This window comes from Megascapheus bottae, chromosome 24 (genome assembly GCF_031878675.1).
Source record: "Megascapheus bottae isolate mThoBot1 chromosome 24, mThoBot2.hap1, whole genome shotgun sequence".
NCBI classification, from domain to species: domain Eukaryota; kingdom Metazoa; phylum Chordata; class Mammalia; order Rodentia; family Geomyidae; genus Megascapheus; species Megascapheus bottae.
In genome coordinates, this window is record NC_143532.1 from 4,393,274 (window position 1) to 4,408,887 (window position 15,614).

Sequence of the window (15,614 nt, forward strand, 5' to 3'; positions counted from 1 at the left end):
AATGGGTTTGCCTTTGTATGTGAATTGATGCTTTGCTCTTGCAGCTCTCAATAGAGTTTTGTCTGTATATTTAGTGTTTTAGCTATAATGTATTTTGGGAAATATTTTTTTTATCCTGTCTACTTGGTGTCCAAAACATCTCATGTACTAGAAAAAACCCTATTCTCAAGACTGAAAATGTTTTCTGCTATTTCATTATTGAATGTTCTATGCCTTTAGCTTATAATTCCTTCATTCTCATGTCTTCTTATAAACACATGATTTATAGCTTTGGCCTTTTAACGGTGCCTCAGATTTCTACCATGTTCTCTTTGTACTTCCTTAGTAGTTTTGTCTTTATCTGGGTGTTCGAATTCCTCTACTTTATCCTCAAGCCCTGCTATTCTATTTTCATCTGTTCTACTCCATTAATAAAACTTTCAAGTGCGTTATTCTTTGGGGGTAGGTAGGAGGTGGGTTATGGAGGCCTTTGGTTTTTCGTGATGTCGATACCTTTATTGGGTTCCTCTGTCATAGTCATCATATTATATATCTTCACTGAGTTCCTTTATTGTATTCTTCATAATCTGCCTTATTTTGCTCAGCTGTTTATTTGAATTCCCTTTGAGTTTATTCATATTTATTCTCATTTTCTTTGAGTTCATTCAGGTCTTTATGTCTTCTCTAACTTTGTGGATCATTCTTATTCTTTCAAGTTCACTGTTTGAACTTTTATCCACGTTACCATTAAAGTTCTTTATTGTAAAATGTTGTTTTTTGAAGGACAAAATTGCCTTCTTTTATTCCACATACTAGGTGTGTTTCTGTGCTAAAATTTATACTTCTGAGGTCAAGTTTTTGGATGGAGATTTTTTTTGATAACTCATAAATGTATGCAACCTATCATATTTTGGTGTGTGTATGTGTGTGTGTGTGTGTGTGTGTGTGTGTGTGTGTGTGTGTGTGTGTGTATTGAACTCAGGGCCTGGGCACTGTCCCTGAGATGCTTTTGTTCAAGACTAGTGTTCTACCACTTGAGCCATATCCTGCTCCTGGCTTTTGAGTGGGTAGTGTGATTAAGAGTCTCAGTGGATCTTCTGGCCGAGGGTTGCCTCACCCCACTCTCCTAAGGTCTTGGCCTTCTGAATAGCTAGGATTTGAGGCATGAGTCACTAGTGCCTGATCATATTTTTGTAGTAGAAACCAATCTTGTATTTGGCCAAATACTTAGCCACTATTTTAGCAATTTATTAGTAATATTATCTAATATAGAGTTTCTGGTTCTACCTTTATCACCTACCACATTCTTGTAGGTCCTTCTTGGACTTTCTGTTACATTTCATAAACCTGTTCTTCTACTCTTTTTTTCACCCTATATTTTTTATTGTAATTAATAGAAGGGTTACATTATATTCACCAGATAGAAGGTACATTACTTCACAAACATTGATACCCTTTCTCATGTCATGGTCCCCATTTCCCTCCCGCCCCCTTTCTCCCTGCTGCTCATGTTGTTTTCCCCCCTTCCCTATCCAATTTCAAATACCCAATCAAGCATCTATACAATATATCATAAAACAAGGTGAAATACTGTAACAATATGAGATAATCAAAGGACAGCAAAAGAGATGAGAGATAACACAGTACATTAAGGACAACAATCATTCATTATATGGCTTTTGCTTCTATTTCCTGGAGGTCCTTTCATTTAGCGTCATACTATGTATGTATGTACCTTATGTATCTAGGTTTTGTTCTATTGTAAATCTCTGCTAGGAGAGCCCAAGGTTTCTACTGATTATGACAAATGAGGGAAACCATTGAGCCTATGTTCCTTTGAGTCTGGCTTACTTCACTTAGTATGATTTTTTCTAAGTCTTTCCATTTCCTAACAAATGGGGCGATGTCGTTCTTTCTGACAGCAGCATAGAATTCCATTGTGTATAAATACCACAACTTGTTGATCCACTCATCAACTGAGGGACATCTGGGTTGGCTCCATATCTTTGCTATGGTGAATAGTGCTGCAATGCTATTCTTCTACTCATCTCAGGTCTAGTATTACCTTCAAATCATGTAGGACAAGCCTACTTTTTTTCTCTTTATTTAAAAATGGCATATTTTATGTTTATTATTCTGGTTGAATTTTCAAAACTTACATTTACTTTGAACGAAGTTTGACAGAGATACAAATTGGAGTTTCATAATGGATTTATTTGGAGAATGATTGACTTGCTTGCAATACTTAATCTTCTTCTTTTATTGTTGGTGATGGGGCCTGGGTGCTCTCTTTGAGCCTCTTTGTGCTCAAGCTAGCACACTACCACTTAAATCACAGTGTCACTTCCAGGTGTTAACTCATGGTAACTTTTCTGCTGGGACTGGCCTTGAACCTGGATCCTAAGATCTCAACCCCCTGAGTAGCTAGGATTACATGCATAAGCCATCAGCACCTGGCTTATTTAATCTTCTTATCCATGGGCATAGTATATTGGGTGTTTTTTCCAGGTGTGTTTTGATATTTTTATTTTTTCCAATTATAAAAAATGTATTTCTAAAAGTCACTTTTGGTACTCTTGTGAAATTGTTTTGCCCTGTGATAGTTTATAAATAGTTGTGACTAGTATGTGGGAAAGCTGCCGTCTTGTCTTGTATTTACTTATTAGCCTTCTGAACTATTTCTGTATTATGTATTTAAAATTTTTTCATTGACTCTCTTTTGATTTTGAAACCAGACAGTTATAGATGTTATTGCAGTTTGTATATATTTTATTTTCAAACTTTATTGTACTACATAAAAATTCTGAGTAGCATTGAATAATAGTTACACATCATTTCCTAATTCCTAACCCTAGAAGGAGAGGAATATCAATGATGTTTGTGAAGTTTTCTAAACCGAGTGCAGTAGAATTGGTTTGACTGGGAGTACACTTGAAGTCTACCCAAAGGTTTCCTTTCAGTCTTTCAAGATTTTCATTAGGATGTTACCCTGGATCAATTATTTGAATAATATTGATGATTTTTGTAATAAATTATCCTTTCATATTTAGAAGTAATGTTGAGGACACAGAGTGATATTCGTTGAGTATCCAGTTGTATTTAGCTTGCTATCAATATTCAAATGATTGTTTTACACGTGCACTAAAATTGTAATTAGTAACCTTTAAGCTATATTCTTATCACTTTTTTTTTTGCCAGTGTTAGGGCTTGAGCTCAGGCCCTGAGCCCTGTCCTTGGACTTTCTCAAGGCTAGAGCTCTACCACTTGAGCCTTAGCACCACTTCCGGCTTTTTTGTATGTATGTGGTACCAAGGAATCGAACCCGGGTCTTCATGCATGCTAGGCAAGCACTTTAACCACAAGGCCAAACTCCCGGCCCCTCTTATCACTTTTTAAAATAATACCAGTTGTACTGATTTCATATAATTGATTAGAAAATCTCTTGCTATTTTTGGAAGAAATTTACATAGTAATGTTTTGCCTATTCTTAAATATGTTGAAAATTTCAATGCATCAGAGTTCAAATATTTTTTTCTCTACCATTTGTATCATTGTAAATGTTCACTTTTATGCTACATTTTCTTTTCTGCTCTTTAATGTAAGTCAAGCTCTTAGCTGATTTTCAACATTATGAAATGCTAAAAGCATTTAGTCTCATACATTTTCTACACATTAACATCTTGACTATGTTTTATTGCTTTGATGTGATCATTGTGATTATGTAATTACCAAATAATCTCTTACTACTATTTTGATATTTGCCTATGAATAATTATGTAGAACAGATTTTGTTTTATATTTCATGAAGGGAGGACCTTCAATATCAAAATCTTTATGATTGTGTAATTGTAAATGGCAGTTATGTTATCAAAACCCAAAATGTATACTGATGAATTCAACACTTATGAAACTCAGCTTTGGTCCCTTTGCTGTCAAGACCTTTTCCATCCATCTGATCAGATGTTTTGGTCCAATAACATCTAGCTGATTATTTCATGAAAAAATAGATAAAAAAGAAAGCACATTTGATTACAAAGAGAGCAAGGTTTTCTGAAGTTGATGAAGGTGATGTTGGAAATTGCATGGAATCATGTACATTTCTTTGACCAGCAAGGATCTGGCAGAATGAAGGTGGATGAGGAGAAAGATCTACAGGATGAATTATAGTAGCTTCAGAGAACAATTTAAATAGAAGAGCACTGAAAGGACCTGTGGGAAACAGAAAGGGGCTTTGATTTAAAAAAAAATCCTAGAGATTAAATGAGGTAAGCCTTGCTGAGAAAGACAAATATCATGTGTTTTTTTGTTCATACGCAAAATGTAGACCTAAGAAAAATAATAAGGCATGATTGTAGAAAGAAGGAGAGGACAGAGGGAAGGGTGAAGAGGAAGGGAGAGGGTGATGGCAGATAAATAGGATCAAATGCATTGTATATATGTATGAAGTGTCATTTCTGAAAGTTTTTGTGAGGGGAAGCAGAAAGAATACTATAGCTGGGGAAAATTTGATCAAATTACATTAAATGCATTATATAAACATTACAACTAAAACCATTGTAAGATTAATTTATATTGATAAAAATAAAAAAGTATTATCATACATATGCAATCATGTTAATGCTGTCTAGTACATAATACTTAAAAATAAAGTGTAGCTGGTTGTTGGTAGCTCACATTGAGAATCCTAGCTACTCAGGAGACTGAGACCTGGGAGACTGTGGTTCAGTGCCAGATATACAGAAAAATCTTTGAGACTCCTCATTTCTAACGCATCAGAAAATGCCAGACTGGAGGTATGGTTCAAGTGCCAGTTGTAAGCGAGAAAGCTGGGAAGAGTGTGACAGCCTGAGTTCAATCCCTGTACTGGTACACAAATAAACATCCCTACACACATTATAATATTGCTGTGCTGGTGTCTTATGTTTGTAATCCCAGCTACTCAGGATGCCCGGTCAGGATGAGTCCAATTCGAGTCCAGTCAAGGAATGGAAGTTAGTGAGACCTCATTTCAGTCCACACCTATGTTCAATGGTTTATGCCTGTATTCCTAGCTGTGTGAAGGCCTAAGTAGGTGACTGCTCTCTCAGGCCAGCCCCAGGCTAAAGATAAAATGCTACCGGGAAAAATAACTAATGAAGCTCTTCTGTGGCTCCTCTGTGCAATCCTAGCTACGTGGGAGACTGTCACTGGAGGATCATGGACTGAGGCCTGTTCTCCCCTACTTGAGGACAGCAGCACACATCTGTTGCCCTAAGCTACACACATGGGAAGCTGAGGTGGGAAAGGTCATTGTTCTAGGTCAGCCTGGGCAGAAAAGTCCACCAGATTCCTTCTCCATGTAGGCAAGCTGGATGTGGTGATGCATTCCTGTAACCTCCACAATGACACGGATCCTAAAATAGGCAGGTTATTTAAAAAATGGCCAGCAAAAAAGAAAAGCAGGACTGAAGGCGTATGGCTCAACCGTAGAGCTTAAGGCCCTGAACTCATCCCCCAGTATGAGCATGCAAAAAAAATCATTTTCTTAGAGATCAGCAAATACGACTGTTCTTACAGATGAGTTGCCAACTCATCCTCCCTCCCACTGTGCATTCTACTTTATACCAGTGTAATCACTGGTCTCTTGCTCTGTAGGCAGAAACAAGTCATTGAGATATTTTATTCTCTGAATGATTAACTATAGAAAAAAATGCCATTAAGGCTAGTTCAGATGATGACTTATGTGAGGATGATAAATAGAATAACAGATTGACCATTAAATTTGCATGAGTTTTAAATAAAAATAACTCTGCGATTCAAATATGAAGGATGTTGTATCACAAGATCGCAAATTTTTTTCAGCGTAAGTATGCCAAAAAGCAGTATTGAATGCTTTGCTTTGTAACTTCATTAAGCATGTAATAAAATAGATTTCCTTTGATAATTTTTTAGTTTCATTTTTTTCCAGATACCGTTCTACTCCAGCTTCTCTTCCACAGTATGAAAAATTAGCATCCTTTCAAGCAGATTTATTTTAAGAGATTATCTCAGGATCCATATCCTTAGGTAAGAGCTGTCATTAGTTTATAATATTATTATATTTAATAAATGTGCCCTATGTTTATAAATTTTCCATAGTTGTCAGAAAAAATTCTATTTGTCTTATTTTAAAAATGAAGTAAAAAAATTTTTTTAAAGATCTAGATCCTTGAGCGGGGCGAGGTGACTCATGTCTGTAATCCTAGCTACTCAGATCTGAGAATCAGTTCAAAGCCAGCCTGGGCACTAAAGTCTGAGAGACTCTTACCTCCAATTAACCTCTAGAAAACTGAAAGTGGTGCTGCGGCTCAATGAGTAGGGCAGTAGCCTTGATCTGAAGAGCTCAGAGACAGTGTCCAGGCCCAGAATTGAAGCCCCAGGACCAGGGGTGCACAGGGGTTGGGGAGAGGAGGGAAGATCTAGATCCTTTAAATCTTCATTTGTTTACCTAATTGATCGGCCCCAAACAATAATTATATGCTTAAATTTCATTTCTCAGAACAATAAAAATGTTAGCAGTTTTCCTTTGTATTGCTAACTTTTTTCTTCATGTATTTGCTTATTTTTTTTTTGGAGGTTCTGGGGCTTGAACTCAGTGCCTACCCGTTGTTAAATAGGAACCTACTCTACCACTTGAATGACATCTCTAATCACCTTTATAAATTAAAATGATTCAATTCTGAGAGAAACGGAAACAAGTTACAAATAAGTCCACCTTATTTAAATGTTAGTGGTGGTTTGCATGCAGTGTTTCACATGATTGTTCTCTGAACAGCTTTAAGCATTGATAAGTATTTGGTGAGTAATTACATCATAATCTTATTCTGAGTTCTCCCTCTTATTACTGTAAAATATCCTACCTGTCCCATTTAGCATTTTTGTCTAGACTCTTTCTTCATTTAACATTAATTTTGCATTTGTACCACATCTTCTATATACTTTTGATTTTTAAAAACATGTTATACTAGTTTTATACTTGTATTTTTAGGAAAAACGACCTACTTTAGAGCATAATATAAAAGGAGGGACTAATTTAAGAGTTTTTGTCTTTTTATGGGCATTTATTCTCTTCACTAGATCTTACAGTAGGCATTCCCTTTGTCATCTCATCGCAGCTTTTCTGTTGTTACACAGTCCTTTATTTTATGCTATTGTTACACAATCCCTTATTTTATGGTATTGGATATGACTGACTTAGCTGTTGTTTGTGTCTCACAGGCTAGTATATCATATGATTGTAAATTCTATTAATAGTTAACTTTGGTGTTTCAAATTCATTCTAAGTTGATCTTTTTTAGTCCTAGGTCCGAAGAAAGGCAATATCTTGGGGCTGCCTGATCAGTCCTTTATCTGAGGGAAAGCGTTTCGTTTCGTGTAACTTACTTCCCCTTTCTTTACAGGATTTGGTACCAGGTGGTTATTTCATCGATACTTTTACTTTCAATTTTAAAAGCAGGTTTTGAACAGTTCTATTTAGATTTACCTAGCTTGACCAGGTGCAGTGTTCATTGTTGTCCCATTTCTAAAATGTTAGTGTTGCTTAGAGCACCTAAGTCATTTTTTTTTCCAAGAAAGAATTTGTTTCCAAGTAATTTTTCTCCAAGAAAGGCATAAAGGAAATATATTTTCTGAGTTGTAGAAAAATAAACACATAAACATCATCTCAAAGACTAATCAATTTGCGAATAAAATGGTTAAATTATAAATCAATATCAACTGATGATTCTTTAGCCCTTCACTGTTTTCATATATCATAACTTTGAATTTTGTGCCCGCTCTGTGTTTTGTTTTCCTTTTTTCACTTTTTAATCACATGCTTGTTTTCCATTCTTCATCTCCCGGGAGTTTTTGATTTTCTTTATCTAAATCACTTTGCTCTTTCATCTTAAATTCTAGAAGCTGTTTTAAAATTGTCCACATTAAAGCAGTTTTCTATTGTCTACAATGTTGAGTTTAACTCTACTACAATATTTTAAGTCTCTTTGCAATCTTTCTGTTGTCTATTCATCACAACCTTTCCTTCAGACCTTTCAGTTTTGTCTTACTATGTTGGTTGTTCTTTCTTTTGAGAATCGTGACCAGGTTTTGCAATTTTTCTTCTAGAGTTTGAAGTAGCTTGTTCCTTATGTTTTCCAAGTTTCTTATTGTTTGGAAGGCATGTCTTTTCATAGATAAATTCCCTGCTTTCCCATTCATCTTGGGATGAAATATAAAGAAATTATAACGGTAAATATCTACATATTACAAAAGTAATGGTTCACTCTCAGTGAAGAAAAGGCATTCTCCTCCTCTTACTGTATATTTTTAACTATGTTATTAAGTCAGCAAAAAAATACTTTTGCACTTTTCTCTAGAAATAGCTTTTCCTTACTTAGTGTCTTAGAGAATTTCTGAAAATGATCTACGGTTATAAGACCTTGCTTTCTAAGAAATAAGCTTTACTAGAATGCTTATAAATTGCATGAAAAATAATACTGAGAGTTGATATGTGATTGTTGGTGAGAGTCCCTGCCTTGTTGACATCTCCCTAACTCTATTCATTTAGTTGAAGTGTCCTTAGTGCTCCTTACCTAGGATAAATATCTCGTTTCCCTCATTTTCTCTATTCTTCCTTGACAATTCTGGATATACAGCGTGGAGATATTGTAGCATTTCCTTCAGTTGCTATTGGTCTGGTACCTGTCTCATGATTAGGTTGGTGTTATGGATTTATTAGTAGGAAAGACCATCATCTCTGTTATATCAAATCTAAGGTTATCAGCAGCAGATGTGACTTATCACTGCCAAAATTGGTTGAGATTATGATTGTCAGGTTTCTCCACTGAAAATTTACTTTCTACCTCTCTCTTCCTCACTGTACTATATGGAAGGAAGTCGTTCTGTCCAGCCCATGAAGCCGAGTATCTATATGTTATTTAGGATTTTTCTCTGCAGGAAGTTCGTGCCTTCTTACCTGCTTATTTATCCAAGAATCCAATTGGATAAAGAGTCATCTCACCCTGTTGATTCATAAATATTTATTTTATGTTTTGACTACACTTGAGTGCTACTTACTATATGCTGTCGCAATGCTGGCCAGTGAGAACTTTGCCAATCTGCTCCTTCAGTGTAGCTTCGTCATGATAGGATTGTTTAGAGTATGTCCTTATTTTATGTCCCTAGGAGATGTTCCAGGATCATTTGTATATTTCTTGCTCTGGTCTGTTGATTTATGGAGTCTTAGTTCGGTTCTTTGGAAAATGGTATGAGAAAGCAAGATGTAAAATTGGGCACAGTTGACTCACACCTGTGATTCTGGCTACCCAGAAGGCTGAGATCCAAAGGTTTGTGGTTTAAAGCCTATGAGTCTCCATGTCAAAATAACCAGCTAAAAGGTGTGCTCAAGTGTTTGAGTACCAGCTGAACAAGTGTAAGATTCTGAGTTCAAACCCTGGAACTGGAAAAAAATTTTTTTTTAAAAAAGGAAGGTAAAGAAATAAAGATCTGGAGCAGGGAGTTTGGCCTAGTGGTGGAGTGCTTGCCTAGCATGCAGGAAGACCCCGGTTCGATTCCTCGGTACCACATACGTAGAAAAAAAGCCAGAAATGGTGCTAAGGCCCAAGTGGTAGAGCTCTAACCTTGAGAAAGTCCAAGGACAGTGCTCAGGCCCTGAGTTCAAGCCCAGGACTGGCGAAAAAAAGAAGAAAGAAAAGAAAAGAAACAAAGATCTGGAAGCCAAGTGCAGTGGCTCACGCCTGTCATCCTAGCTACTCAAGAGGCTGAGATCTGAGGATCCCAGTTCAAAGCCAGTCTGGGCACTAAAGAATGCGAGACTTTTACCCCTAATTTATCACTAGAAAAGGGGAAATGGTGCTGTGGCTCCAGGGGTAGGGTGGTAGCCTTGAGCTGAAGAGTTCAGGGACAGCACCCAGGTCCAGAGTTCAAGCCCCATGACTGATGAAAAAAAAAAAGAAAAAAAAACAAAGGAAAGAAAGAGAGAGAGATCTGGGTGGGAGGGAGCTCAAAACGCTCCTGGGACATTGGTACTTCTATATACCCTCAGTAGACAGGGAGGGAAGTATGTTGACTAACTTACGTATATTCACACTTACTTTTAACACCCAACCACTGTATGCTGACTTAGCTAAGCGTGTTCATACTGATTATCTCCAAATCCAATCCAGGGCCAGGTTGCTCACTGTGGATTTCTCTTATTGCTTCTCTCTAGAGAATCTTCTATTTCAGAATCTTATAAACAATGTGCCCTAATTCTACAAATATGCCTATGTTTATAAATGTGCCTATTATACATGTTTGTTGTGGAAAATTTGGAAAATTCAACAACTTCTGTGGAAGAAAACCCAAATTTCCTTCTAGAGTCAGTAATTGTGAACATGTTTGCACACGTATAAATTTGCACACATATTTAAAGCCATGGCTAGATTAGACACTGTATTTTAATCTGCTTTCTTTACAATATATAACGAGCCTTTCTCTCATATTATTAACTATTTTTCTTAAAGGTCATGGTTTTAATTTCCTTAAGGATAATAGCCTCCAAGTTGCCATGATTTTTTGTATTATAAATAACTTGAATACTCATAAGCCAAAGATATCATCACATACTTCATTCTTTTCTTTGAACTATTTTTGAGGAAGTTAAATTATTGGGCCCTACATTTCAAACATTTTTGAGTTATATGATAACAATGCCAAATTTCCTTTCAGAAAAGATAGCAATAATTTCGCCAACCAAAGTTGTATTAAATCATTTTCTCTATTTTTATAATAGTAGTTATTAGAATTTTTTAATAAGCAACAGTTTTATTAGCCTGTATAAACAAGATCAGATTAAATAAATGTGACCATTCTGCTATAGAAAAACTTTGCCATAACAATAATATGGTCATAAAATAATGTAATGCCAGGCAAATTGATACTCCCATATGTAGCTTTTTGCCCAGAACTCAGTAACTGTAAAAATAGGGACCCCTGGAATGATATACTGCTGGTTTTCTTTTTTTTTCCTTGTCATGGGGCTTGAACTCTGGGCCTGGGTCCTGTGCCTGAGCTCTCCAGCTCAAGGCTACTATTCCACCTCTTTGAGCCACAGTGCCCTTCCAGTTTTCTGGTGGTTAATTGTAGATAAGTCTCTCACAGTCTTGTGTGCCCGGGCTGGCTTTGAACCATGATCCTCAGGTCTCAGTCTTCTGAGTAGCAGGATAATGGGTGTGCCACCAGCACCTGGTGTGGGTTTTCATATTTATTTATTTATTTTTATTGTCAGGATAATGTTACAGTTACATTAGTCAGGTAATGGGTACATTACTTCTCACACATTGTTACCCCTTCTCATGTTTTTGTGCCCATTTCCCTCTCCCAACCCCTTCCCAATAATGTTGTTTTTTTCCCCTTCCCTTCCCTATTTCAAATAAATAAATGCATATACAATATTACATGTACAAAGTCAGATACAGTAACAACATGAGATTAACCATAAGGGCAACAAAAAGAGAAGAGGGCTGGCCTAGTGGTAGAGTGCTTGCCTAACATACACGATGACCAGGGTTTGATTCTTCGACACCACATACATAGAAGAAAGCCAGAAGTGGTGCTGAGGTTCAAGTGGTAGAGTGTTAGCCTTGAGAAAGTCCAAGGACAGTGCTCAGGTCCTAAGCTCAAGCCCAGGACTGACAATAGAAAGAGAGAGAGAGAGAGAGGGAGGGAGGGAGGGAGGGAGGGAGGGAGGGAGGGAGGGAGGAGACATAACATAGTACATTAAGAACAATAATCACACAAGATAAACCTCTTGTTCCATATCCTAGAGTTCGTTTCATTTAGTCTCATCCTATATGACCTTATGTTCCTAGGTTTTGAACTATTGTAATCCTCTACTAGGAGAGTCCTAGATGTGTACTAATTATTATAGATAAGGGAAACCATTGAGCCTAAGTTCCTTTGAGTCTGGCTTACTTCACTTAATATGACTTTTCTAAGTCTTTCCATTTCCTTACAAATGGGGCAATGTCACTCTTTCTGATGGTGGCATACAATTCCATTGTGTATAAGTACTACAGCTTGTTGATCTAGTCATGTACTGAGGGACATCTGGGTTGGTTCCATATCTTCCCTATGGTAAATAGTGCTGCAATGAACATCATTGTGTTAGTGACTTTAGTATGCCCTCATTTCTGGATGATTGGGTAAATGCCAAGGAGTGGGATTGCTGGGTCATAGGGGAGCTCTATGGTTAGTCTTTTGAGGAATCGCCATATTGGGTTTTCATTTTTAACATTTTTTTCTGTATAAAGACCAGATGTCCCAACTAAAAAAAATAAAACCAGCTGGAATAATTTTTGAAATATAATCCATTGATGAATTAGCGTGTCTACTCATTGTGGTTTTACATTGAAGTTCTTTTATTATAAGTGAGCTTGAATAGCCTATTTCCTAATTTCATTGCCTATTTGTATTTCTTCATGTCTGTATTATCTATTACTATTTTTTTCCTGAGAGGAATATTTTACATTTTTTATTATTTCAAAATAACATTTTCATTTCCAAGTAAATACATAGCCAATACAGAAAACTAAGGAATGCAGAAAAAGTCAAACTAAAAATGATTCCCTACAACTTCATTTTTTGCTTTCATTTTTACTTCAGCTGAATGTTCCAGTCTAACTTCTTGTTTTGCTCAAACTTTGTATATGAAACCAGGCACTTGGGAGGGCATTAGGAAATGGTGCCTTCAGAAGACCATGTTGTGAAAGTTGAGCCCTTGCCAGTGGGATCTGATCTGGGCCCTGATAAAGAATCTCCAGGTAGCCAGGCATGTTGGCACACACCTGTAATCTCAGCACACAGGAGGCCGAGGTAAGAGGTTTCTAAATTCAGCTGCGCATGTGTAGGACCTACTGGGCAGAAAAGAACATGCTCAATCACATCACTAACCAGTGATCTGGCTTCTTTCACCAATAAAATACAAGAGAGGAGGAAGACAAGAGTAAGAAGGGAGGCACTTAAAAATTGACAAGAAGCCAAGTACTGGTGGCTCATGCCTGTAATCCTAGCTACTCAGGTGGCTGAGATCTGAGGATTGTGGCTGGAATTCTGTGAGACTCATCTCTAGTCAACTCCCAGAAATACAGAAGTGGAGCTATAGCTTATAGTGGTAGAATATTAGCTTTGAGTGAGAAAGCTCAGGGACTATGCCCAGGCTTTGAGTTAAAGCCCCACAATACCCATCAAAAAGAAACAGACATCAGCTATAAATAAGTGCAGTTTTGTATAAACACAACAATTTAGTTATCAATTAAATTTAGTTATCAATTAATGGTGTTCAGAAATTAATGCTAATTTAGATATGATGGGGTTGCTGGGGTTATACTTAAGAGACTAGGTCTTTGGGCTGGACATGATAGTACACGTTCATAATCTCAGCTGCTTAGGAGGCAGAGATAGTGTAAGGTTCCGTGATTAAAGGAATAAGTTTGCCACAAAAGTGGAGGCTAAACAAAGCTTTGTTCTGTGCTTAGCATAGAGAATCACACTGACAGGTCAGGGCCATCTCTATAAAGTGACCCCACCTAATCTCACAGGCCACTTTTATAGGTCACCAGCCATGCGGTTGGCTTTGGCCACACACAGGTGACCAATAGAATCTCAACACCTACACGAAAGCTGTATGGTCCCGTAGGCCATACGTGAATAACCACTGATATCTTAGTTACACCATGGTTGCTGTTTGAACTGACCTATCATATTGGTTGGTTTGGTGCACTGTGCCAACAAAGGGAGGGAGAAGGAGCTCTCCTTACTCTGGCAGACAAAGGGAGAAGGGAGGAGATCTTATTCTTGGGTGTATTTTACTGATTGGATATCTCTACCTGGTCTGGCTGCCCCTATATTCTGTGCTCTGTTATCAGGGAATTGCATACCAGACTTTATGCCTTTCTGTGCTCGTTTTCTAAGGCAACTTCTTTATGGACTGGGTTAGTTACTAAAAAATGGGGTTTCTCTGGCTACATGGGTCCTTACAACAGGAATATTTAAGGTACAAGTCCAGTCCAGGCAAAAGTTATTAAGATCTTATTCTTTAAAACAAGCTGGGTTGTAGCACAGGTCTTTATCCCAGCTATTCAGAAGGTGGAAGAAGGAGGATTGCAGTTCCAGTCTGGCCTGGGGAAAAGTACAAGATCATTTCTGAAAACTAAACTAAAGCAAAAGGGGGTGGGGTTATGGGCTCCCGAGATAGAGTTCTTGCCAGCAAGCTCATGGCCCTGAATTCAAACCCAAATACCATTAAGAAAGTAAAAAGGAACACTTGTTCAATGGAGATACTCATGGACATATTTTCAGATGTCCAACTCTTGTGTCAAGAAAGTCTCAAGTGTGCGGTAATGGAATGGTGAAGGAGAGACCCAGTCAGGAGGTGTTGATCTTGGGATTCTCACAGCTGGGTGATGCAGAGGCCCCGTATCTCCCTCTTAACTTTTGAACCATTACCCTTCACAGTGCTCTTTCAGGGTCTTCCCCAGCTCCAGCACTTTATGGTGACTCATGCTCATTGTCCCATGTCCCCGGGGCCTCCTTCAGCTAGGGAGATATTTTGAAGGAGAACATGCACGTTGACCTCCCAAAATGCACAAACAACGGAAGTCTAGTTAGAAAAGAAACAGTTTTAATATAATCTCCAAAGGCATGCACAACTGCCTTCATCCACAACAAAGGCAGCCTTGTTGATGATTCCGTAGAGTTGCGAATCCTCGAGAATGGTCCAGGTGACTCTGATGCTCCTTTGGTCAAAACTATATATCTACTAATGCTAAGTGGGGTTTTTTTGCCATTTTGCTCACATTTTCTCTGTGAGCGAACAGTTTTGTAGAAGCACATGACTGTGGATAACTCTCATCATCCTGACAGCAAATGGAGTATATGTGTATTCCTGAATTAAACTGAGCTCAATTTTGTTTCTAATACATCCAATCCCACCAGCACTTACAACTCACATAGACAAAAGCTCTTTGTCTATCACTGTCATGTGTAGCAATGTCAGTGGATCCTGAGACCAAAAAGTTGAGAAATTCTGATTGGCAGTCTGGCCATTTGGTTGGGAACCTCTTGGTTTCACAGTACTGTCATTGACTTACTATGTCTAAACAAAATTTACATTTCAATCTTTCTGGACAAAGGAGAACTGGTTCCCAGACTTAAATCTAGGTTCTCTTCAGAGAAAAAACTGAAAAGCTGATATTTGTGTCCTGGCATCCATCCACCCACGTCAGGTCCAGAGGATTTAATCACAGCATCATTCTCATCAGGATTTCTTTCTTTCTAAGGGAATAACTGACAGAGATAACTTTCCCCCAAGAACTGGCTGATAAGGATCTTTTAGTGCCATAAATGCTCTACCAGTCTTTTTCTGGACATTCCCCAGAGGTCATGAGCATTTCTTCTTACATCTGTGAAATGGAGTGATGTTTCTTTCATTGGCTAAATGAGGAAATGATGAACTACCACCCTAAATGACTGAGTTTCAACTACAATGCTTAGAAAGAATGTCAAGTTCATTACCAGAAGTCACTGGTGTCCATAGCAAAGATGATGCATTTCCTTAGTTCCACCTTTAAATAAGATAA